The sequence below is a fragment of the Python bivittatus genome, unplaced genomic scaffold, assembly GCF_059951505.1.
Source record: "Python bivittatus isolate LINGU-HERP-01145 unplaced genomic scaffold, Pbiv_v1 ctg000850_np1212, whole genome shotgun sequence".
Lineage (NCBI taxonomy): Eukaryota > Metazoa > Chordata > Lepidosauria > Squamata > Pythonidae > Python > Python bivittatus.
Window position 1 is genome coordinate 57,015,724 of NW_028277112.1, and position 27,123 is coordinate 57,042,846.

The 27,123-nt window shown below is 42.9% G+C and overlaps 1 long non-coding RNA gene across 1 annotated transcript; it reads right to left on the reverse strand.

Annotated features, from left to right (window-relative positions):
• Positions 1–694: 694 nt before the first annotated feature.
• On the reverse strand, positions 695–27,123 carry LOC148213850 (uncharacterized). Its single transcript, XR_015793826.1, has 3 exons — positions 26,951–27,123; positions 15,962–16,116; positions 695–5,447 (listed from the first exon to the last, which is right to left on the reverse strand). It is a non-coding gene; the product is annotated as an uncharacterized LOC148213850 (long non-coding RNA).

Sequence of the window (27,123 nt, forward strand, 5' to 3'; positions counted from 1 at the left end):
AACAAAGAAAAATCAAGAAAAACATGCCAGAGGGTTTTCGGAGGCATGTGAGTGGAGGTGTCACCCCTTTAAGACTAGGACTAGTCTAGTAAACTAGACTAGGAAACCAAAGTTATGAACGCTAATACTATTTTTATTATAAGATTACAGTAACAGAATCTTGCAAGTCTGAATGCACTTCCTCCCTCCCTCCCTTTATCTTCATGAGAACTAGGGAGAGTCATGTCTGAGATATTTTCTCAAATTACAGTTCTGCCCTGGACTCAGGTTTCTCTTATCTGACTATTGTCTTAGTTGCAGTTCTTCCTCCTATTCCTCAAGGTTATTCCTTCTACCCATTACATGTAGAGGAAAAGCATGGTTTCTTCTGTGAGCATATGTCTGCCTGTTGCATACAAAAAGGGGGAGAGGCAAAAAAGCAAAGATGATTGCTTTTTATCTAGTCTTCCTGATGCTTTTTACCATGCCTTTCCAATCACCCATTTGCATATTTCAGAATAATGGTGCATCCACTAAGAACATCACTTGCACAAGCCCTGCTGAAATGAGCAGGAATTGCTCAAGAGTACAGGTGTGCCCTTGAATAAGTTGCATTCAGCTGGGTGGAGCCTTATGCAATAGAGCTTCTAAGCTGATTGTGCTGTTCAAATCAGATAGAAAAGGTATTGTTAAGCTCATACAAAATAAACAGTAATTCAGTGGGATGGAATGGAATTTTACATTTATTCAATCAAACAAACAAATGTTATGCAGCATTTTGTTTTTAAAAAGATATTTTAGAACATTCAGGAGTATGAATGTAGCACCTGTCTTCGACTCTTTTTCAGGTTTTCAATTCTGTGTTCCAGAATTCCACAGCATTATAAATCATAAAATAGTAATTTATTTTCTTGCTTGTACTTCTTGGTTGGTTGGTTGTGTACTTTGTATGCAGAAAAAGCCAGAGCGTTGGCTGAAAACCTGCAGCAAATGTTAGATAAAATGTATGATGCAATAAAAAGAATATATTGATTTTCCAATCCAAAGAAGGAGATAGTTGTAATGGAATTCTCTGAGCCTAGGAATAGCAATGGACATTTACAGAATATTGTAGAACCAGAACAGATGCAGATTTCCTCCTTATCAGTCAGACAGAAAGCAACATCTCCCTCTGCATCAAGAGGCAGTAAAGAAGATCATTACAGGTGTTGAGGAAGCCCTGGTTTACTGTACTCACTGAAAAATGGGGTTAAAATACACATACCCAGTTTCCAAGATTATGTAATCTAATCAACTTTTCTTGTAATATATCTGACTAATAAGTCTAAGTGAGAATCTAGTTTTCTAGTGGCCCACAACCCTGTGTGCACCTCTGGAAACAGCTGACTAGGAATGTTGCAATCAGCCACTTTACTCCAGAGAAATACTTTTTGCCACAGATTTACTAGGAAAGAGGCAAGCAGCAACCCCTTCCTTTGGTAACCTGACCTGATGAAGAGGCAGTTGCTTAAGTCTAGCTTTATTTCTCAGAATAAGTTCATTAAAAATTTTATATCTTTCTTGTACATAATAAGATGAAGAGACCTAGAAGGAAGTTGTAGCCAAAAAAAAAAAAAAAACCCAAGGAAAGAAGATGCAATGAACAAATGTGTTGGGTCCAAAATGAGCTTCTTGCCTGGAGACGACTGCCAATAACTTCGCTGGACACGAGAAACCTTTAGAAGTTTCCTTTATTGTTGTGCAGCAGTAAAGGGGCTACCTCTGTCAAAAGAGGCACCCCGAACACAAAAGAAATAATCGGGTTTTTATACATTAAGTTCAAGAAAACAGAGTCAAAAGGAAGGATAATGATTAGTTAGGAGCCTTTTGATGACTTTGCACGTCATATCAGTGCAAACTTAGGTTATTATGATGAATGACTGTTGGGTGACATCTTGTTATCATAAAGAGACAATATGGCCCATAAGGGACAGTATACAATACTAGGAAGTCTGGTATCATAAAAAGATTGTCAGATTCCGGGCATGACCTTGGCGTGGACTCAGGAATGCCAAGAGGCATTTGAGGACTTAAAATGGTGGTTCACCGCGGAACCTATTCTGCAGCACTCCAACTCGGACAGACAATTCATCATCCAAGCAGACACTTTGGATGTGGCGACAGGCGTGGTCCTCCTGCAGCTGGGACTGGCGGGGGCCATCCACCTGTGTGCGTATGCCTCTCGGAAGTTCAGCGAGACAGAGCACAGTCTGGGAGAAGGAAGCCTTCGCTATAAAGTGGGCGCTTTCCACCTGGAGGCATCTGCTGGAGGAAGCGAGCCATCCATTCAAAGTCTGGATGGACCACAAGAATCTGGAAGCGCTTAGAATCCTGCGGAAGCTGTCGCCAAGCAAGTGTGCTGGTTGCAGTTCTTCACCTGGTTCAACTTTGAATTCAAGCACATACCAGGGAAAAGGAACTTCTTAGCAGATGGCCTGTCCCGCCTACCCCAGCACAACAGCCAACACAAGGAAGTGGTGGACTCGATCATCCCGGCTACCCAGCTGGTGGCGAAAGCCATGACCTGAGCCCAGGCGGAGAAGCAGAGGCAAGAGGCGGAACTGGAGCTACGGTGAGCCTTCTTGGAAGCTGACAAAAGAGACTCTTGGTTGGCGTTAAAAAAAGAATCGCTGAGGGGGCAAGGGGGCTTGTGGTGATGCGAGGGGGGAGGTGTTGGAGAGGGGGCATGACAACAAGAATGTGGGACGTTACGGTTTCGTGAAAACCCTCCACCTCCTACGCAGGCAATTCTGGTGGCCATCACTCCGGAAGAACACAGAAGCGTACGTAGCCAGCTGCCCAACCTGCGCGATGGCTAAAGGGAACAAGGGGAAACCCCGGGGACCCCTCCTGCCAGTGGCAAACCTGGAGAGCCCATGGCAGGAGATCGCCATGGATTTCATTGTTGAGTTACCAGAGAATAGGGGCAAGACAGCTGTCTGGGTAGTCATGGAACTTTTCTCCAAACAGGCACACTTTGTGGCATGAAGGCAGGTCCCAACAGCTGAGAAGCTGGCGCGGCTGTTCATACAGCACGTATACTGGCTGCACGGCATGCCCAGGCTGGTAGTGAGCGACCGGGGTGGGAACTTCATTGCGAAGTTCTGGAGAGAGTTCCTGAAACGGGTGGGGACCCATCAGGCACTGTCCTTAAGGGCGCATCCGGAAACGGATGGGGCTGCTGAACGCCTTAAAGCGGGGTTGGAGCAGCACTTGAGGTGCCACGTGAGCTACCAGCAGGATGACTGGGCTGAGCTACTGTTGTTCGCAGAGGTAGCGTACAATAACGCGGCGCACCAGAGCACTGGCTTCACCCCGTTCAAGGTGGTGACAGGGCAAGACTGTGGCCATGCTGGAGCTACCTCAGCCACCGTCCCAGATAGGCTCCCTAGAAGAGTGGATGGCCCAAATGGGCGACTCATGGCGAGCGACCCGGGTGGCGCTAGAAGGGGCCAGAGTGGAATTCAAGAAGTACGCAGACTGCAAACGGCAACCCAAGTGGAAATGGGAGATAGGGGACAAAGTGTACCTATCAACAAAAAACTTGAAAACCCACCAGGCGTCCAAGACGTTGGGGCCAAGGTTTGTGGGGCCATTCCCCATTAAAGAAATAATAAAGCCAGTCATGGTAAGACTGGAGCTCCCCAAGGCATTAGGGAAGGTCCACCCGCTCTTCCACTGCAGCCTACTCAAACCATACAAATCCTTGCCCAACTGGCATAATGAAGTGCCGGCACCCACCCCGATTATGTTACATGGGGAGCAGCACTTCAAAGCGAAGCAAATCCTGGACGCCAGGAAGTGCAGGGGCCAGCTGCAATTCCTGGTACAGTGGAAGCACTTCCCCAAGTCCCACAGTGAGTGGGTCAACAAAGCCCATGTTCTGGGCACCCAGGCTACTTGAGGAGTTCTACAACACATACCCTGACAAACCCAAATAGGGGGAAGGAGTCTCTGTTCAGCGGGGCAGTATGTCAGATTCAGCCTAGCGCACACTGCAGCAAAGAGCCATTGGTCAGTTTCACTGCCTCAGGCAAAAGGTGATCAGGGCAAGTAAACAATGAAACCACAAGCTAACTACCGGCAGGGGGCAGGCAATTAGAAGCGGCAACACTATAGCGCAGCCAGCTTCCGAGGCACCCCAGGCAACTCCGGCTTATACTACGCTGGGAGCGCAGCAATCAGCGGGCAATTCAAACCCAGATTAAAACAACCACCACAAGAAAAGCCCCAGGAACGCAAGGGCGGGAAAGGCAAAAGAAGCAGATCAGAACACAATAGAAACCGGCTGAATCTGCCATCAAGGCGAGGGGAAGGAAGATCGCCACGAACAGACGGGCAGCCCAGGGCAAGGGCAAGGGCAAGGGCAGTGGGCGGAACTGAGGGGTAACTGTGGGTCAAGGGGGAACCCTATAAAATGACTGTAAGGAGCCATGCCAAGCCAATCCTGGCTTTGCCTGTAACCGCTACGCATTACGCCTGAAGAAACTACCTTTTGTCTGAGCCTGTGCCTCGCGAGGTTCTGTTCAGCCCCGAATGCAGCGAACCTTACAAAGATAACATCCAGGGAAGGGTCACTTTATGTATCTCTAACATTAGGAAGGGGCACCAAAAGGAAGGGGAAATGACAGGCTAATTCCTCTGTGCCTTGGGAAGTTTCAGATTTGGGTTACTACATCCTTACCCTAAAGAAGGGTCACTAAGGTTAATCGGGAAAGGCCCATTCTTGTTTTCCCACAGGAATCGCACGTACAGTATTTCTCCATTTCATGCCCCTCATTTCCCCCCTTTGGTCCTTGCAAGACTTCCAGTCTGAAACAGGACCACCACTAACTCCTACATATTTACTGCTTCCAGCTTTCAGCATCAACATTTTGGTGCTAGGAATTCGGCTGGGGCACAGCCTACAAAGAAGTGGTAAGCACTGAAGGAAGCAACACACCTGTATTCCTACCACCACAACAAACAGCAGACCTACAAACAGCTTCTTCAGCCATCCACGGCCTGGTAACCATGATGTGAGGGATTCCCATAGGTCATTGAAGGGAATAGAGAGGGCAGTTTGAGTTATATTAAAAGTCTGAGTATTGGAGGATTGAGTGTCACAGTCCCCTATGTCACTGGAATACTCAGGCTGCCTGTGCGCTAGTGTCTCTTGAAGAGGTACTTCAGTCCTCCCTCTTCTGGGTCCACAGGCTGTACCGTCCACTTGTCTTCCAGGGTTTCGGCTTTCTTCACCCTCATATGGTGAATCCAGTACTTCAGTTTCTCTACCTTGACCACTGTATGTGTTGTCAGCAGTACCTGGTAGGGTCCTTTCCACTTGGGTCCAAAAGGTTCAGTAGTCCAGGTTTTTAGTAGCACATAATCTCCTGGGCTAAAAGGATGTATTGGTGATCTAGTCCAGATAGGCGACTTTCCTGCAAGTACTGAGAAAAAGAGGAATTCATGGCAGATAGCTGTTTGACATAGTCCTTTACAGGTTTATTTCCCAACTGGGTCTCAGGTATCCCTCTCATCTTGAAGGGATAGGGTCTCCTATATAGGATCTCGAAGGGTGATATTTTAGTGCGTTTGTTAGGGGCAATTCTCATCCTAAAGAGAGCAATTGGCAACTCGGTGAAGTCCACCTCCCGATTTGCTCCTGGATATGTTCCCCTAATTTGGACTCCAAGGGGTGCTGTCTGTCCCCCTTTTGGATTATTAGCTTGGCATCCTTGTAGGTCTCTCTCTACCCCTTGGGAAAGGCCCATTCTTGTTTTCCCACAGGAATTGCATGTACAGTATTTCTCCATTTCGTACCCCTCAAATGCTTTCTGAATAGACAGAACTCAGTCACTATCAGCCCTGGGATTATGTATTATTTCAGACAAAGGATCCTGTACACACACATTACACACATACATATCAGAGTAATTTCACCCAGCCCAGATCTTAATTCATGAAATAAAATAGAACCTATTTGCTTCATTGATTCTACCTTGTTCTTTGGATTCATTGGATCCAGCCCTATTGTTGGCTGGAGACTTTCACTCCCCTCCCCCACTTTGTCTTCTGCAGTCTCAGAGGACAGAAAAGACCACCCTCCCACCCAATACAAAATGGAGCCTGCTAACTCCATTTTTAAAAATCCCTCCTCATTGGGGAAACCTACAAGTCTGAATTACTCCTTGGGGTTTGATTTTTCTGTTACTGTTGTTGCCATTTCTTACATTGATGGATAGGTCAACTAACTTTTCTTTAACCCTTTCAGTATCTGAACCAATTGAAATGGAATTTCACACATTCACTACACTTGAGTATAAGATCATGCTTCTCCGGAAAGTCTGAGGTAAAACTCTCATGGCCACCATTTTGACTTTTATACCATGCACACACAAAAGAGGTGGAGTTTGACTGCGTGGTCATGATCTCTATCTTTACTTTTTTGTCTCCCACAGGAGATGTGTTGATGCTTTTGCTCACTTTGTTATATGGAAGTGAGGGTTAGGTATGTCTTGAGAAAGATAAAAGTAAGTTGAATGTGATAGAAGAATGCAAAGGATCAAGAATGAGTGAGTGCTGAATAAATGATTTAATACAAACTTGAGTGACCAGTGAAAAACAGTGAAAAAGAGCATTGAAGTGGTTTGGCCATACAGAAAAAATGAATGACAATCAAATCACAAAAATAATATATGAATGAAGCATGACTGTGTCAAGAGGAAGGAGAAGAGTTGGTGGAGTTGATGAGACCCTCCAAAACTGAAAGAGAAGTTTAAAGAACAAAGGGCAATACATGAACCATTGCTTAAATGGGATGAAAGCAAGGATAGTTTGCAAGGCTAGAAAGCTACAAAGAGGAATAGTTAATGGTTTTATTTTCTTACATCATGACTTTAATTTATTTGGCTTACTATTTCTTATTCCTATTCTGTGTTCTGCATGATACTGCTCTGAGTAGCATGATGGGTAAGTATGTATCTGTGTATTAATTTTTCCACCTAGAAAACCTAGGCAGTTACAAAAGACAGTAAATACCGGCTTAAATTTAAAAATACAGTGAACAATAAAACCAGCAGTCCTCAAAGACAACAAAAACAAAACATTTTTAAAAAGGTTCTTTTTTTTGCTGCTGTTTAAAAAGTTGTCTAAGTGGCAAATGTCTTTTGGAATAGTTATCCTACAAATGGGTGAACAGGCATGCCTTCTGTAGTCATTTAAAAGAAAGCAGTCTGGGAAGAGAGTGACACAGTCGGAGTGGGAATATTAAGAAGCCTCTATCGCTGGCCATCACTATATAAGCCAAACCAACTGGTGGGACTATGAATAAGGGTTCCCTAACCGACCCTTTAGCCTTTTAACAAGCTATGATTTTCCCAGTAGCAATGTATGGCTGTGAGAGCTGGACCATAAAGAAGGCTGAGCGCCAAAGAATTGATGCCTTTGAACTGGGGTTCTGGAGAAGACTCTTAAGAGTCCCTGGACTGCTAGGAGGTCAAACCAGTCAATCTTAAAGGAAATCAACCCTGATTGCTCATTGGAAGGACTGATAATGAAGCTCAAGCTCAGATACTTTGGTCACCTAATGCAAAGAGAGGACTCTTTGGGACCCTGATGCTGGGAAAGATTGAAGGCAAGAGGAGAAGGGGACGGCAGAGGATGAGATGGTTAGATAGCATCACTGAAGCAATGAGCATGAAACTGAGCAAACTCAGGGAGGCAGTGAAGGACAGGAAGGCCTGGCGCAATATGGTTCATGGGGTCACGAAGAGTCGGACACGACTTAACGACTGAACAACAACAACAACTGACCTTAGTGTGTAGACTAGATGATAATAGCAGAGGGGAACTTTTAAGTACTTGGGTCCTGGATCATATAGGCTTTTATGGACGAATGTCAGCACATTAAATTGGGTTTGGTAGCTTGCAGACACAAGTGCCATATTTACTGTTCTGTGGTCAAATTTAGCTGACATCTCTTTGACGTCTGCAGCTGTGAGTAGTTTATGCAATGGTTGCTTGATACTTTATCAGTCTGAGGACCAACTTTTACATTTATTTCCTAATTTGCTAATGAGTTAACATAGAGGCATTTTGTGACTAAGTGGGTGCATGAAGTGGAAAATGTGCTTTTATTTTGAGCTTGGAATGAAATTGCCCAACACAAAACATTCTGATAGAGTCTTCTAAATTGGCTGCATTCCAGGGAGACAAACTCAGAAGAGTTCAGAGTTTCCCATCAGAATAATTACAGAATAATATTTGAGTGCTCCAGCCATAGGAAACAGTATGTAATCAGAACCAGCCCCTTACTTCCTTGCTTTGCACCCTGAGCTACAAGAGTAGGTAAACAGGACCATTAAAAAAAAAAAATAGTAAAAAAAAAAAATCCCCATGGAAAACCATTATGAAATAACAACTAAAAACAATAAATTAATAGTTAATTTAGGATTTGTTATCAGTAGCTTCACCCCAGTCAGGGGATGAGTTCAGCAGAGCACAATTCAAGGTTTTGAATGTCTTTAAGCTATAGAGAGCTCATTTCTCATCAGTATTATTCCAATTAGCAGTAATTGCAACAGCCTGGAGTATTTGGAGTCAGCATCTATTAGGCAGGCATAATGTAATATTATTGGTTTTATTCTTTCAGGTTTGTTGTTTTTAGTATTTGAAAAAATTAATAATTTTATAGCCAAATGCTGTCTGTTGCTGATAAACTGTTGCATGAACAAATAAAACACAGATCCCAACAATAAAAACAGTGCAGTCCAGTATTGTCCCAACCTTCAGCAAAGAAAATGTAAATCCATTCTGAAAAGCTGTGATCAGGAGAAAAGAGCAATGTGCACACATGCACAGCTGAATGAGCAAAAATTAAATGAAAGAGCAACACAGGACAAAAGAGCAAAAGCTCACCAACAACCCCTAAAGAGTCTTCAGCTCTTGGTACTTTTTAATGCACTCCAAAAGCGCACAGAATGCTCCTCTCCTACATAAACTCATCAAATCAGCCCGAATAAAATGGAGGCTCTTAATTATCAAATGTACGATGGAAGCTCAATCTCTATAAGAAAATTCGCAAAATGTACCCATCCCAGAACAAAACAAATCAGCCTAATGGAACACTTCCATGTTTAAGTGTACTCTGGACACACAACAGCAGCCAGGCATAAGAGCCAAAGTTCAATTTACCCATTCAGCAACCAAGATATTGCTGAATCCCACTTTAACTCTGATGGGACTGTAACTAGAGAAACACAACTCAGCATGACTCATTTTTGTGAGTCAGTGTCAGAGGGGCAGCATAAACCATATCTATGTGGTAGATGATGGGCTAGTGGCTGCCTGTGGTCTGAAAGACAAGGTAAAAGTTTAGTTCTCAGTCTCTTCCAGTTGAAAACTGGAAGTAGACTGAGAACTAAACTTTTACCTTGTCTTGTTGAAAACTGGAAGTACTTCAGTATTGGTTCCCACTGGTGGCTTTTTCTTCACAGTAATATGAGGCACTCTAATTACATATCTATGAAGAGTTGAATGTGACTTCTTTTATTTTGAAAAAAAATGTTTATGATATTTGTAATTAACAGCACTTTGGGGTACAGAAAGCCATCACAGAAAGCAAATATAGACCTGGATATTGAAATATCCATTGGTGGCCCTGGTCTTTGGCTGCTTCTAATAAATGCCAGGTTGCTGGGTAATAAATCCATCCTCATCAATGATTGATCATGGAGAAGTCAGCCAATCTTGGCTTGTATAACCAAGACTAGTGTGGTGTGGGGGCAGGGGAGGAGGATGTGGGAGATCTTGGAGATGTGCTCAATTACTCAATTGTTACTCAATTACTCAAAAGTCTCTTCTATCTCTTGCTCAATTCCGTGTGTGTGTGTGTGTGTGTGTGTGTTGGTTTTCCAGAGAACTCCGAGAGATGAAATATCAGAAGAGATGTCTAAAGTGATGTGGAACAAAACGAAGAGTGAATCCAACTATGCACATGTAAGAGCCTATATTAGGGATTTCATCATGATGGATAAGGGCAGGACATTGTTATTCTCCAACCTTACTGCATCCACTGGTAGCAACCAGTAGCCCTTCTTCAGTTATCCTGCTCTTTATTGGGCAGGGATGAACTCAAGACTATCTGTGGGGCCACTCTGAAGAATATTCTAAGCAGCTAGCAGATAAAATCACTCGGATTCATTCAAAGTTAGCTTGGAGGGCAGGTCCAGATGAGATGGTGAAGGCACAGTTTGGCCTGGTTATCTTGGAAGAGTTTGATCCTGTGAGGAAGTGGACTGGATCCTTGGGACTGTTAATCTGTTAGATTCTTGTCCTCCCTGGCTTGTGAAGGCTGCTCAGGTGGTGACATGAGGTTTGGTCCGTACAGTGATATTGACCTCCTAAAGTGAGGAAGGGATTCTGCCTGCCTTGAAGAAGGGAGCGGTATGCCCCCTCCTCAAGAGGCTAGCCCTGGACCTAACTGCCCTGGAAAATTATTAAGTTGGATGTCTCCAACATTCCCTTTGAGAAGAAGGTTATTGAGAAGATGATTGGGTTACAGAGAGTGTGAGATGAAATGGACTATGTGGACCCAGGTTTAAGGTTGGGACATGGTAGTGAGATGGTATCGCTTGTGCTTGTTAATGATCTTTGCAGGAGCCAGTCATTTTGGCCCTCCTAGATCTCTCAGCTGCTTTCAACACCAATGACCATGGTATCTTCCTGGACATTCTCCCAGGATGTGGGAGTGGGTTCTCCTCTGTCTGTGGCTGGTTCCAATTAGTATTGGTAAGGGGGAAGAAGTCAAGTCCCAAACTCCTGACTTATGGGGTGCCTCAGGGCTTGATGCAGGTTTATAGGTGGAAAGTCCCCAGAACTGGGAGGACCAAGCACCCAAAACCACTCAATCTTACTAGGGTTGAACCTGAGCCTGTTCTTCCCCATCTGGATCCAACAGCCCTCAGATACAAAACTTCAACAGCACAGCTTAGTCAGGCAGGGTGTTAAGTTGTACAACTAACACCAGCATACTAATTATACCACATCCCCACCTGATGGATGACCTCCCCCATGAGGCAGGTCTTCTCTATTGCTGCACCTGCCCTTTGGAACAGCATCTCCAGAGATGCATACAGCTTTCATCTTACTGCTTTCAGGCAATTGTTACAAATCTGGTTGTTTCCCCAGGCCTGAGACTAGGTGATTTGGGTGAGTCCCCTTCTAGCTGCAGGGGATGCAAAGGTATGTTTTTGGTGGGATTTTTTGGTGGCTTTACCCCCATATGTCAGTTGTGTTTTATATGATGTTGTATGCTACTTTTTTTGGTATATTATTGTGTTTTTAAATTTGTGAAGCCACTCAGAGATAGTGGAGCTGGACAGACTAAAAATTTGACCAATCAATAAATAATAACAATAACACAAAAACAAGAGCAGTCAGCACTACCACCACCACCCTGATAGACACCTCAAGCAAGTTGCCTGAACTGGAATATTTTGGAAGGACTTTTGTTTTCTCATTGAATTCTTCAGTTTTCCTTGCCCTTGCCCACTCATTTTGGGTGTAATCCCAGAAAGAATAATGCTTGGAGTAAGGTCCTGGATTTTTCTTCTTTTTTTATGGGCTCAGATTGTCATACAGCCTGCAAAGTGATTTCAGCAGGGTTGAAAAAGCTTCAAGGCTTAGAGAAGTACAAAATGTATTTATGGAAAAAAACCTGTGTTGTAAAATTGCTCAATGAGGATTAAGTACACTGTGTGTGGAGGAGGAATGTGATGGGTATTAGTCTGGAAGAGGGCTTGGTTGACTCACTGAAGCCTGAATAGCAGGTCCATCATTTCCAAATCCAGCTGCTGAAGAAAATTATGGCCTGTCACCTGTGTGTAAATATGTCATCATTTGTGTAGTATGGTACATATTAGGTGTTTGTTGGGAGGATTATATCTGATAATCTTCAGAATAAATGTATCAGAGGAGGTATGTTTGTTACTCAGATCACAATCAAAACTTCTGTTTTATTTTACATACTGTATTTATACGCATATAAAATCTATTCATTAGGAAAAGTTGGAAATGCAAAACAGAGATAAGCTGATAAGGAAGGAACAACATAATTTTATTTTTCAGCCTGCCCCAGGAATGTAACTCAATGATCAGTGAACCACTGAATTCAGAATAATAATAATTAGAAAAGACCTCTGCTAATTCACAAATGATGTGGAAATTGCTGAGGCTTTTTCCAGAAAGTGCAGTTAGATATCTGAATCACTGAATCAGATGACTATGGCCACAGGAAGCTCTTCCATTGCAGGGGAATTCCCTTTGATCATCCCTGAAACTGTTCCTAGTTCAGAATAAACTAATTATAAAGAACATAGAGCTTTGGCTGTTTTGTGCCTCTTCTCTCCCATAATCCCAAATTTAAGCATCACATGAAATAATGTGAATGTACTATGTACATCCCCATCATCAAATGATGTTAGGCAAACCTTTTACCAGGTTAGGTTCTATCCATTCCATTCATCTACTTCAATTAACAGCTCTCTAGAGTCAGAATCAGAGGATTTCCCTCCTATCTGTCATCTGGAGATAGTGGGAATTGAACCTACGCTTCTCAGCGTCCATCCTACAAGCAAGTGTACATGTAGGTGGAGAGAATAATCTATTTCCAATCTGTGTCAGTTTTGTACATAGAACTGGCCTTACCACTAAGTAGAGTGGGGTGGTGGCTTCAGGAGGGATGACGCGGTGCAGTTACGTGACACCGTTATATGTATCATACAGCCTGTCCTGCATGGAGGCAGCTTGCTGCTTTCAAATACAGTGAAAAACGTTGCCCTGTTGCTGGTGTTAAAATAATATGAAATAATCTTCTATAGATAGAATTGGAAGAGTAAAGATGGGATGGGGTTGCATCTTGCCATGACTTCAACAGCACAATGTTTTGGGTTAGCTTTGTTTGTACGGCTTTTTTCCTGTTCCATCCTATTACCACACCATTCTGTTTTTGTTTGTTTTTCTTTTGTTTAAATCACAAACTTCCATGTAAGCGATGTTTTAAATTTTACAAAATATGGCTTTTTTATATATATATTTTAATAAAAAATATGTACCATGCAGAGCATGTTATGCCATGTATAGCTTTTTTGTTTTTTGGGTGCCTTCGAGTCAGTGTTGACTCCTGGCGACTGCCTGGACAAGTCTCTGCAGTTTTCTTGGCAAGATTTCAGAAGTGTTTTGCCATTGCCTACCTCCTAGGGCTGAGAGAGAGGGGCTGGCCCAAGGTCACCCAGGTAAGGTACCTAAGGTACCTAGAACTCACAGTCTCCCAGTTTCTAGCCTGGTGCCTTAATCACTACACCAAACTGGCTAGACATTAAAAAAGGGAAATGAGAAGACAGACATGGTGTTTCAGGTCCATGGTTAACTGTTTGGCCTTCAAATTACTGCAGATGAATGTGGTATAAAAAGGTCAGAAAGGGGTAATTTCTCCCAGAGTTTCTGGGAGTCAAGCAGCATATACATTTAATAACAACAACAACAACAACAACAACAACACATGTAGTCCTCCTTTAGCAACCACAGTTGGGACCAACAACTCGATCGTTACATGAAGAGTCACTAACTGAAACCACAACTGTGCTTATGATCTTACCTCAGCTTTTCTTTGCTTTACAGACCTGCGAAGGTCGTAAATGTGAAGATTTGTCACAAAGTTACTTTCTCATCACCATCATAACTGCAAATGATTGCTAAACGAGTCGGTCAGTAAACGAGGACTACTTGTAACCACAATAATAATATTGTTGAATCAACATAGGTAACATGCAGAAATGACATTGGAAGTTTACTTGCAAAGTGACCTTTGCCGCAGTGGATAGAGTAAAAATGAGCCAGAACATTTCATCTTTTCCTATTCACTCCTATTAAATGACTTTTTTTCCTTTTTTTCCCTCTGCTCTTGGAAGTAAGTTATTCCTTAAGTTATTTGTAACAATAATAACAATAATAAATTAAATGTTGCTTGGCTCTGAGCGACTCTGGTTTACAATTTTTAAAACATTTAAAAACAAAGAAGAGTATAAAAACACAAAAATCGCACAAGACAAAAGAGCAAAGATGGCAAAGGAGACAAACAAACCCAAGGGAAAAAGGGAAAGGAAGAAGAAAGCATCAGTCATCTTCACCAAGTATCTTCAGGAGCCTTTGAAATGCCAGTAGGGTGAGGGCTGTTTGAACCTCGGGAGGAACCTCATTCCGGAATGTTATAGGAAGCTATCTCTTTAAAGCCACTGAATATGTTATTTACTCATTGATAAACTGATAGTTAATTTGGGAACTGAGTGGTTTTGATCTTACTACTCTTGATTACTGTTTTTAATTAAGGCTGCAATCCTGCACCTGCTTCACTTATAAAGTACATTGGTATCAATATCACTTACTTCTGAGTAGAGATGCGTGGGATGGTGCTCTGGCTGAATTTGATACATCTTTTTAAAGTCCTTGTTGAATTAGAACAAAATTAAATTTAGTAATTAAAAAGTAATACAATTCAATACCAATTTTAGAAGTCAGTGAATAGAACATGTTGGCACTTGGAAAACAATATAGTGAACTTCTGTGGTAAATAAGTTGCTAATTTTATCTGAGTACCAAGTTTCCTATGAAGACGAAGATTAGGAAATTTATTCAGGAAGAAGACAGATGCTTCTGAGAGTCATAATAATTATTAAAATGACAATAAAGACTACATGAGGATCTAAACAAGAAAAAACACATAAAATATGATTATCTTCACTCTGTAAATGAACACATGGTAGGAGAAGGAGAAGCATAGCCCCCAAAGAATAAACAGAGCGAATAAGATCAGTCAAGCTTTGTCTACTGTAATAAACATTTGAATTTTTTTTTTTAAATCTAGAAATTAGAAATAGCACATTATTGTTGTTGTAAGTAGAGTTTATTATGGTCACAGACTAGAGTTACATTGTTGTTGTTGTTGTTGTTTAATTAATTTTTGGTCCAGGACCAAACCAGCAAACACTAAAACATACAGTATATAGCAGTTCAAAAAATCATAGATATATACATTAAATAGAAACCAAAACCAATCAAAGCTGCGAGGAAGGCACCAGCCAAACTAAACCAAACTAAACCAAATCAAACCAGACCAAATCAAATCAAATCAAATCAAATCTTTATCACAGTCATAGTCCAGCATAATCAGCCAATTCCTATAGCCAAAAGCTACAGATAAAAATTTTGCCACAGCCCTGAATACCTGTACATTTAGAAATTGGTCACTTAAAAAAAAAGAGTGATCTCATCATAAGGGAAATAAAACTTTGTAATAATTGGAGTTATAATTTTTTAATCACCATTGTGGATAGAGTAGACATTTTAATAGAACATGGGTTACAGATTCAACCTCCATATCTGAATGTGTAGAAATATAATTTTGTATGGGAGGTTGAACTATCTTCTAGTTGCTGCCCTGATGGGTAGTGCATCAATCGGGGCCGGAGAAAAAAGCCTCCTGCGTGGAGCATACATGATCTTAAAAAAAGCAGCTAGTAAGAGTTTTATTCTACTACAGTATAATAAAAATGGGAAATTTTGGCCCTGTCTGATGAATATCTAAGTCCCAGACTCACTGAGTTCTGCTAAAGTTTGACCCAGGCCTAAAGTAAGTAAAGCTGGTATTAACAGACCACAATATATCAAATCATGATTATTTGCCTTTGCAGGTGGATACAAATCTATCATTCAGGGTAAGATGAACCAAGGAGCAGCATAGCCTTGCATAGGCCCCAAAATAGATGCTGCCCAATTCTAACTGTGTTACAGCATTAGAGGTCAAGTGAAGTGTGTGTGCTCTTGTTTTTACAAACTTAGTTTGTATAGAGTTGAAGACTGAGAGCTTCTTAATAGACACGCATCTGAGTACCATAGAGCTACATACCCAAAACTTTGGCCTTGAATAGTGTAATGGCAACTGGGACAAAATTGTTTCCATGCTGGTTTGCAAATTTTGTAATTGCTGGAGATGCTCTTCGGCCCTTATAGCTAGTTCCCTTGCTTGGCTGTCCCAGCAAGTAGAAGATTGGAAGTAGAAACCTAAATAAATGAAAGCAGAAACCTAAATATTTGAAAATGTTTACCTGCTCAATAGTTCTTTCATTTATTGACCATCTAGCCAAGGGGCTGAAGCAATTTCTTGAAAATACCAGGAGTTTTGTTTTTGAGTGATTTATTTCGAGGCATTCTCTGTCGTAATAGATTGATAAAGCTCTAAGTCACCTACACAGCCTGATAAAGAGAAAATCACTTCATCATCCACATATAAAAGGATATATGTGAGGTGATTGGTAAGAGAGAGGATGAAGGTCTGGCTTGGCAAAAACCTCAACAGTGTCACTAGTATAAAGATTGAACAGCAAGGGGGCAAGGATGCAACCTTGCTTGTCCCCTTTACAGATGAAAATAGTCTCAAGCAGGTCCCCATTGCTCTTACCTTTGACCTGTATGACAGTGCCTTGGTGTAACTATGATCAATTTAAGCAGATGGCTATCAATTGTTGAGGCTACTAATTTTATCCAGGGTTCCCTTGGGGTATAGAACAAATGCAGACTTTAGATCTATGAAGGCAACATTGAGGGCTCCATTTGGGAGGTAATAATATTTCTCTGATAAATGGTGCAGAACCATACACAGGTTCATTGTTGAATACTGTATCCAGACTTGAAATTGGCCTGCTCAGGTATGAAGATAGTCTTGGAATGCAGCCAATCCAAACATGTAGAACATAAAAACCTGGCATGTAAGAGTAGTTTACTAACTATTGGAAGAGAGGAGCCAAGATGGTGATGAGGCAACAACTGCTGTAAAGAGCTCCTCCAAAAGATTATTTTTATCATTCTTTTTCTTAATCTATTGTTTTAAACACCAGCTTAGTCTATTTTACAATTACCCCTCCACCCATGCTTTTAGTGTGACAGCCTTGTGCTGCCCTGTTGGAACCCTCAGCATACAGAAAGAGTAGAGAAGACTTCAGGACACCATCACTCGTCATGGGAAAAAGAAGGAAGAGACACAGGCCACATTCTGCAACCAAGCTGCATCCAAGCCCACAAAACAGCTGAAAGTTGACAGTTACCTACCAAGCAGGCAGCCGCCTCCTGTAAGTAATCCAATCCCCTTGAGAGGGAAGGAGGAATCCAAAAGTTATTGGTGGCAGTTAAAAATGATTTGAAGTTGCCCCACTCTGCTCTTAGGGATAACTTCCCTTCTCTGACCATAGCTCCTGAGCATACCTAGCTTCCCTATGCTTTGGTTTCTGAAACTGCCTCAAAGGAGTGAGAGATAAGGAGGCATCGCCATGATTACCAAGGGGCTCCAAGAAGCTGGAAAAGGGGAGGGGGAGTTGTCTCTGGTGTGAGATAAAACCAGTTTGGAGTGGTTTGACTTGTCCAAGGTGATACTTAGTAGAGATCTTTTAGGAATGCATGAACTCTTGCCCCCCAACCCTTATTAGCCTAATAAAAACCACACCCCACATAGCTAATCACATATCTACCATGAACATGTGATGTATGTAGTATATATAGTATGTAGTGGTCTGTAGAAGGGGGGGTAACAGGAAATAGGCGGACAGAGAAGATTGTGACCTCAAAAGTACCTCAGCCAATGGGGAAATGAGGAGAAATGAGCGTAGGCATAGGATTGTATAAAATGTGCTGAAATCTGTAAGAAGGGGGGGCTTCTTACTTGTAACGAAGCTCACCAGCCTTTGCAAATGCTTCAAAAAACTTTACTTCTGACTAACCCAGAGAGAGACTCGTGAGTGCATTTCTCACAATTGGGGGCTCGTCCGGGATTCTAACAGTCTCCGGGTAGCCTGGAGGCGACCTAGAAGAGGAAGGCGCCCCCCGCTGATGTCAGCGGTCTTCTGAAAGGCAACGCTCCCTGGTCCGGTAACCATGAAGAATCCCAGGATGCTAAATAGAGGTTGGTGAAGAAGTAAAGTAATCCCTGGAAAAGAGAGCGTCAGAGAAATCAACCGGGCAACTTTGTGCACAAACCCAGGTGAGAAATTGCGGATGGCAAAAGAAAATACCACCTGGGCAGTTGGGGGGGTTGGGTAGTCCTGTGGTAAGAGACCTGAATGAAGAGAAGCACCTAGGGATTGTGAAAATCCTGGTAAAGTGCAAAGAGAGCGTGAAAGCAAAGTGGTATGTGTGTAAGTCTCTGTACAAGTGGAATGGTTGGTCTTTAAAAGTAGCCAGCATGGGCTGGGAGACTAACAGCGAAAGGCAACCATAAAAGTGGACCCCTTAAACTCACTAATGGTGAATCCAGTGTCTGTTGGAGGTGCTCAAACGGGAGGGCAATACGAGGAAGGTCTACAGAGTGTGGGATTTCAGGTCCGGGAAGTGCCTAGCAAATTACAGTAAAGCACTGTGGGGAAGTGGCTAGTAGTTTGTGGTAAAGCACTCCACAGTAACCAACCTGTGCGCCTAGCAAATTATGGTAAAGCACTGTGGGGAAATGCCTAGTATTTTGTGGTAAAGCACTATAGGAGGAGGCTTGAGTAAGGAAAAATGTGTTAAGAGAATCCGGAAAAACTCTGAATTTAAGATTGATCCAGAGGGCCCTTTGGGAAAATTATTACGGGGTTGGACCTCTTCCCCTTATAAGGAAATAATAGAAACATTGAAATTGAATAAAGAGGATATGGTAAATTTGTGTTGTTATGTGTGGTGGGAAGACAAACAAGTTGCATGGCCCCAGGATGGGTCTAACTACTACTTCCAGTGCCATGCTTTATATGAATATGTAACACAAAAAGAGTGTAAGTCACTGGAAAATGTATTGAATTATGCTCTAATCTGGACTCCTCTCAGTCCTTATTGCCTGAGTTGAGCAATAAGAGGAATAGTGAGGTTAAACATTCTCTCATGTTGCTCGACGAGGCAGTGGAGGAGGAGAGAAAACTCTTGCCAACACCATACAACCCAGAATATACCAGGCCAATAACCGGTACCCTAAGCTCAGGAAAGAGCTTGAACAATGTCAGAGAGATCTCAAAGGTTTACCCTTTCATGACACAGAAACTGAAACAGGGAGGAGTGGATGGCAAAGAAAAGGTGACTCTGGAAGCAGGGAGGTTACCCACTCAGTGGTCTGCACAGATCTGTGAGTCGTATGCACTTAAGCAAACCCTCCTGCTTCTAGAAGGACAACAGGGAACTGTCTATACTGACTCTAAATATGCCTATGGTGTAGTGCACACTTTTGGGAAAATCTGGACAGAAAGAGGGTTAATGACAAGCAAAGGAAAAGGGTTAGCACATGATGAGCTGGTAAAAAGGTGATGCAGGCATTAATGCTGCCTGGGGAGGTGGCGGTTGTGCATGTGAAAACTCTCAGAAAAGGACGGGGGGGGGGGGCGTCTGGTGATAAGAAAAAAGATGATTCAATATTGTTGTTTGTGTGAACTAAAGAAGGTATCAGACCCCCGGCTGTATTTTGGCCAAAGTTTGGGTCAGATGAAGATTGGGTATGTCAGACTTGTGAATAACAAGAAACCTTGGTCCCAGGAGGAATCAGACTATGCCTCCTGTTGGGTAGGGAGTTCTAATGGAATGTTTGTGGTAAAAAGTAATGAAGGTAAACAAGTAGAAGTAAAAAAAAAAAATTGTGGGAGCCACTGGATAATTTGCCACCTTCCTATAATCCTCCTTGGGTCGCAAGACCTCCAGAAACATCACCATCAAATCAGGAGGGGCAGAGTGTGAATAGACCTGAAACAGCAACAGCCCCTTTGTATCCAAGATTGCAACGAGAGTTAAGACAATGCTAGACGGATTTAATTAATTTCCCCTGGCATCTGGAACTAAGAACATTGAGAAAAATAAAATGTGTCCCTTAAGAGAAGTACCTATGGGATAGGGGCAAATTGGATATGTAAATACCCCTTTAAGTGCTACAGAAGTAAGGAATTTTAAAAAGGAAATGAAGAATCTCATAGAGGATCCAGTAGGATTGGCAGAACAATTTGATCAGTCTTTGGGACCAAATTTATATACTTGGTCCGAGTTGATGTCTGTTATGAGTATTCTGTTCAGTGGAGAAGAGAGGGGATTAATTAGACATGCAGCTATTGTGGAATGGGATAGGAGAAATCCCCCAGGGGAGGGAGTAGTAGCAGGAGATCAGAAGTTCCCAAGTATGGACCCTAACTGGGATAACAACAATCCAAATGGGAGAATAGAGGCAGAGAGATGGGAATGAGAAGTAGGGGAGGAGACATGAGCTGGGGAAATCGAACAGGGCCCATTTGACCCCCAGCAAAATATTTCCATTGTGGGGAGCCGGGGCATTTTATGCGCATTGCCCTCAATTACAGAGGGAAGAGAGAGTCATTCCATTGATGACATTTGGGGATGGTGAATGGGGGAGTCAGGAGTTTCTTAACTTAAGGTCCCACCAAGAACCCTTGAAAAATTTAAAGGTGGGACCTCATAAGGAAGAATTGGTGCATAATTTAAAACAAAGTTTGATAACTGCCCTTGTGTTGTCTTTACCGTCCCTAAACAAGCCCTTCCATCTGTTTGCCATGGTGAACAGAGGAACAGCTTTAGGAGTCTTAACTCAAAATTGGGGAGGTAAGTGACAACCGGGGGCCTATTTGTCTAAACTATTAGATCCAGTCTCAAGAGGATGGCCTGAATGTGTACAGGCTTTAGCTGCTACTGCTGTGTTAGTAGAAGAAAGCAGAAAGTTAACTTTTGGAGGAGCATTGGTGGTAAGCACCCACACCAAGTCAGAACAATTCTAACTCAAAGGGGAGGCAGGTGGCTCACAGATTCAAGGATTCTAAAATACGAGGCAATTCTGATGGAAAAAGATGATTTAATTTTAACTACTGATTCCTGCCTCAATCCAGCCACCTTCCTGTGGAAAGGAGAAACAGAGAACCAAGATCTTGAACATGATTGTTTATATGCAATTGTTAATGGGGAAGCTCAAAATATAGAGGAGGCAGGGCGACTACCAAACACATGGTCTGCTCAAACCTGTGAATTGTATGCTTTAAATCAAGCCTTGCAATTATTAAAAAAAAAAAAAAAGGAGGGTACTATTTATACAGACTCAAAGTATGCATTTGGAGTGGACCAAACATTTGGAAAAATCTGGGACGAATGAGGAATGATCAACAGTAAGGGAAAGGAGCTAATTCATGGAGAATTAATAAAGCAAGTTTTGAAAAATTTACTTCTTCCTAGAGAAATAGCTGTAGTTCCTGTAAATGGACATCAGAAGGGAGACTCTCTAGAAGCTAGAGGAAATAAGTTAGCAGATGAAGTTGCTAAGGAGGCAGCTTTAGAACCAGAGGGTGTAAAAATATGCAATCTCACTCCTAGAATACCCACAATAGAGAAGGTTCCTGTTTTTACCGAAAAAGAGGAGAAGGGGTTAAAAGATCTAGGAGCCATTAAAACAGAGAAAGGGAAATGAGTTCTCCTAGACCGAAGAGAAATGGTAAATAAACAAATTATGAGAGAGTTAATGGCTATTCTACATCAAGGAAGTTGCTGGGGGGGGGGGCACAAGCAATGGATGATCTAATGCTTAGGAAATATGGCAGTGTTGGAATATATACTGGGGTTGTTCTCTTCTTTATCTTTTCTCAGAAATAAAGGACTTCTAGCACAAACACCACCCTTAGAATCTGCAGTCCACAATATCCAACCAGGAGACTGGGTCCTGATAAAAAGTTGGAAAGAAGAAAAACTCCAACCGCAGTGGGAAGGACCGTACCAAGTTCTCCTCACTACTGAGGCTGCAGTGCAGACAAAAGAAAAAGGGTGGACTCACTACACCAGAGTCAAGGGCCCAGTGGAAGAGCCAAAACCTGAATGGACAATCCAAACCTTAAGAGGACCCGATGGAACTTAAGTTCCAGAGAAAATAAAGTCATGCTGGAGTATGGTGTCCTGGGGATGGGGGGTTTGTTCTATTAGTCATTATTGGGTTGATTGTGGTTTGCTGTGTGGAACGTCAGTTCTTTTGTGGGGAAGAAGTGAAAGAGGAAACATGGTGTGGAAACGACCAATGTGTAAGAATGTGTGTGTTGTGATTATAAGTGTATAACTAATTGTTGTTGTTGTGCTCATTGTGTGGATTGTTGTGTGGTACATGTTGATTGTACAAGGGAGTGTAGGTACAAAGGGGAGTGTGATAATATAGATTTAAGTACAGTGGTACCTCTACTTACCACTTACTTAATCCGTTCTGTGACTCTGATCGCAAGTCGAGTTGGTCGCAAGTCGAGGTAAATTTTCCCATAAGGTTCAATGTAAATACGGTTAATCTGTCCCGCCCTCCGAATTTGGTCGCACCACGAGGCAAATATCCCCATAAGTTTCAATGTAAATACGGCTAATCCGCCCTCTGAATTTGGTCGCAAGTCAAGGCACATTTCCCCCATAAGGTTCAATGTAAATACATACGGTTAAACAGTTCTGAAACATATGCGTTTTATTTTTAAACCACAAAAACATGAAAAAAAGCACAGTATGAAGAGGGAGAATGGGGTGGGGAGGCAGTTATTGTTTGGAGGGAGAGTCCCCCTCCAAAGGGACATCGGGGAGATCTCCTTCAGGGGTTTCTCTCTTCTTTGCCTCTTAGCTGCAGGCTCAGTTCTGGGGAAAAACCTGTCTAAAGTCAGTTGTTTTTTTCCTGCGCTGCATAACCCTCCGGAAATGAGAGAACACGTCATTCATCATGTTCAATGCTCTGTTTGTCACAGTTCTGTTGGGGTGGTACTTCTCAATGAAATCCTGGCACTCATTCCATTTCTGCATGATGGATTTTATCGCATCACTGCTCACCTCCTCCCCCTCCTCCTCTTCCTCAGTGGAATGCTCCTCCCCAAGTGCTTTCTGTTGCTCACTCTGGAGCTCAGCAAGTTCTTCCGTGGTCAGCTCCTCCTTATGGTCCTCAACAAGCTCCTCTATGTCCGCATCATCCACAACCAGACCCATGCTCTTGCCCATGGACACAATCTCCTCCACTACCTCTGCATCACACCCTTCAAACTCACGTTCAGCGACACATTCTGGCCACAGTTTCCTCCAGGCTGAGTTTAAGGTCCGGCAGGTGACATCTTCCCAGGCTTTGTCAATTAGGCTGATGCAATGGAGGACATTGAAATGTTTTTTCCAAAACTCTTTGAGAGTCAAGGATGTTTCTTCGGTGACATTGAAACACCTGGTGAAGAGCGCCTTTGTGTACAACTTCTTAAAGTTGCAGATCACTTGCTGGTCCATGGGCTGCAGAAGAGGTGTCGTGTTGGGGGGGAGGAACTTGACCTTTATGAAGTTGTACTCGGCATCCATGTCATCCACCAAGGCTGGAGAGTGTGCGGGGGCATTGTTCATCAGGAGAAGGCACCTTTCAGGCAGCTGGTTGTCAGACAGGTATTTTTTAACGCTGGGTGCGAATACCTTGTGCAGCCATTCCATGAACAACTGCCTTGTGACCCACGCTCTTGCATTGGCCCTCCACATGACAGGCAGTCTGGCCTTGTTCACATTGTGTTCCCTGAATGCACGAGGGGTCTGGGAATGGTACACGAGCAGTGGCTTAATCTTCAGGTCGCCGCTTGCGTTCGCACACAGCAAAAGAGTCAATCTGTCCTTCATGGGCTTGTGCCCTGGCAGTGCCTTTTCCTGCGTGATGTAGGTTCTGTTTGGCATCTTCTTCCAGAAGAGCCCTGTCTCGTCGCAGTTGAACACTTGCTGAGCGACATATCCTTCTGCCTTCATGAAGTCCTCAAAGTCTTTCTGGTAGGCTTCTGCAGCAGCCTTGTCAAAACTGGAAGCCTCACCATGTCTTGCCACACTGTGGATGCCACTTCTCTTTCGGAATTTCTCAAACCAGCCTCTGCTGGCTTTAAATTCCTCACTTGCTGCGCTGGTAGAGGGGTTTTCCCGCAGTAAATCACTGTGCAGCTTCCTGGCTTTTTCACAGATGATAGCTTCACTCACGCTATCACCTGCCAGCTGTTTCTCATTCAGCCACACCAACAACAGCTTTTCCACCTCTTCTACCACTTGTGTCCTCTTCCTCGTTAAGATCGTTACTCCTTTTGCCACATCAGCTCCTCTGATGGCATCTTTATTCTTCAAAATAGTCGAGATGGTCGACTTCGCCATCTTGTACTCCGAGCCCAGATCAGTCACACGAATACCATGATCGTGCTTTTCTATAATGTCCTTCTTCAGTTCAAACATCACTTTTTTCTTCAAAGCCTTATTCTTGCCAAGCCTGCTCTGCATTTTCTTTGGAGCCATGCTGACAAGCACACCAAACACCTTCCAAAACCTTCCAAAATGCCACAAAACACACCACAAGCCTCACCGAACGTCTCCTTGCTACCGCGATCTTGCCCACAGGAAGCTGTGACCGTGTGGCAGCAGGGAAAATGGCCGTGGATCCGATTCGTAAGTCGAGGCGAGTTTGCGAGTAGAGGTAAATTTTTGGGGCCGGAGCTGGTCGTATCTCGAAAAATTCGTAAGTAGGGGCGTTCGTAAGTAGAGGTACCACTGTACCATCGTTGGGGACAAAAATGAGAATTGGGAAAATGTGGAATTATTTGATACTTCCTCTGAGCCTGATGTTGAGTCAAACTCAGGGTAAGAAGGGGAATGAAGGGATAAAGATTACAGTGTGGATATATGAAACCAGTAACCCCCAGGTAATTCAATTTGATGTTTGCAAAGTATTAGAGTATACTGGTCTTGAAGGGGGTCTTACTACTCACAGAGTGCTTAGAACATATGATAAGATTCTGTTTTGCAGACGAGACATTGGGTTGTCCATGGGAAACCAATTCCTCATATGCCCTGGGAAGGAGGGGGACTAACTGCAAAGCTTTATAGAAATCCTGCCAGTCCCTGGTGTGAGAAATATGAGTGTAACCCTGTGATAATATCTATCATGTTAGACCCTGAAAGGTCTACAAAATCTAATGGCACACTTTTTAGGATGGAAGTACGGATGCCCTCAAGGTTACACAGGAGAACACTAGTGCAAGGTTGTTGTTTCCAGCTAATCATAGAACAGAGGCAGACAGGCAGACAACCAGACCCAAGATCTAAGGTAAGATTAACTAGTGATCCAGTAGGAGTAAAAATAATTGAGGTAACTGATCTGCGACAAACTATTGAAATAGAGACAGGGTATGGAGATGCAAATGTCTGGGTAGAATGGGTCAAATGTACAGTAAAAAGTTTAAACAAGAGCAATTGCTATGCATGTGTCTCTGGAAAACCGGTGGCCCAAGTGATCCCCTTCCCCTTGGGATGGAAAAAGAACTTAAGAGGAATGAAGTGTATAATACCCCTGTACCAGGAAAGGACTGCCTGGGGAGATACAAACTGTATCTCTCTCTCTCTCTCTCATTTGTTTCCACCATTAAAAGACAAAGACCTAAAAGTGCCACCCTCATTCTCTGCAGCGTATGGGAACCACACGGGATGTCTTACCAGGCAAGGTGTAGGATTCACCACAGCTGTAGGAGAATTAGAAACATGCACTGATGTTCTGAATGTAAGTAAAATAATTGGTGGACATGGGAATTACTCTAACCTGAAAATTCCCAGGCTAATCTGTTGTGGTATTGTGGAGGAAGAAATTTAAGACCCGCACTTCCTCCCTTCTGGACAGGCACCTGTGCAATTGTACAATTGGCTATCCCATTCACCTTGGCATTTGAAAAAGAAGCAATAGCTAAAGAGGGGCATCGAGTAAAAAGAGATGCCCTAGCAACATCTTTTGATGACAGAATTTATATTGACGCTATAGGAGTTTAGCCCAGAGGCTGATTGAAACAGCTATATCCAAACAAATGCCTCCGAAACCACCACCTCAAAGTGAGAGTATGTTCCTCTTAGAGGATTTAGCAGAGAACTCCAGAGAAAGGGAATGTGAAAATATACTTTCCCAATTGGAAGGGAGGTTGGAAGTGAAGATTGTGACCTCAAAAGTACCTCAGCCAATGGGGAAATGAGGAGAAATGAGCATCGGCCTAAGATTGTATAAAATGTGCTGAAATCTGTAAGAAGGGGGGGCTTCTTATTTGCAATGAAGCTCACCAGCCTTTGCAAATGCTTCAATAAACTTTACTTCTGACTAACCCAGAGAGAGACTTGTGAGTGCATTTCTCACACCATCTAATCCCTCCGATAGACATGATGCTCTAGCGTGGGGTCTACAAGCAGAGATCGAAAGCCAACAGCTTACAGATCTCTCCTCTTCTATGGAAGAGGATGCCCCCTGCTCCAAACACACTGCTGTAGTCTGCTCAGCAGCTGTATAGCTTTTGCAGGATGAGGATGGGAATACAAACCTGACTGATACACGTAAAGAATGAAAATATAACTGAATTTCTAACCGACCAAGCCTGCTAACAGCACAAACCGTTCCCTCTATCTTTGAGCTGTTGCCCACAGTCAAAACCAAAGCGGACTCTTTAAAAGAGGTCTTCGTAAAGCTTATTGAAAACCCATCAAATGATAACATTGCTAAAGCACAGACCTCCTCTACAAAGTGTGCCATAAAAGCAGTTAGCATGGAAGTCATGGGCAGCCTTACCCCTACACCAAGGAAGAAGGAGAGCAACGATAAGAGACAGTTGACGATTCATGTGGAGAAGAATGAGAAAGTGGTCGTGTAACTAAGGGAGAGAGGCATTTAAATGGCAGTCTAATCAAATCACCCTACAAATATCAAATAACAGAATAAATAGAGGATGATGGGGATCAAAAACATCAATTATCTTATCTTTAAGGCAGATACTACACTGCGAAAAGCAGCTGATTGATTTACAGGAGGCTGAATGGCTCCAACCCAGCAGAAGCCGAGAGAGCGTATTTTACTTACATTCAGGCAATCCACAGTCTCCAACATGCTGTTTAAAATGAGGCCCTTTTTGCATATTTTTTCAATTTTTCCAATACGTGTGTTTCATTCAGAGAAACTCAGCCCACTCTTGAGCCGACCTGGCCCAAAGAGTACTGTCACTTTAAAGAACAAATGTGACCACTCGATTCCAG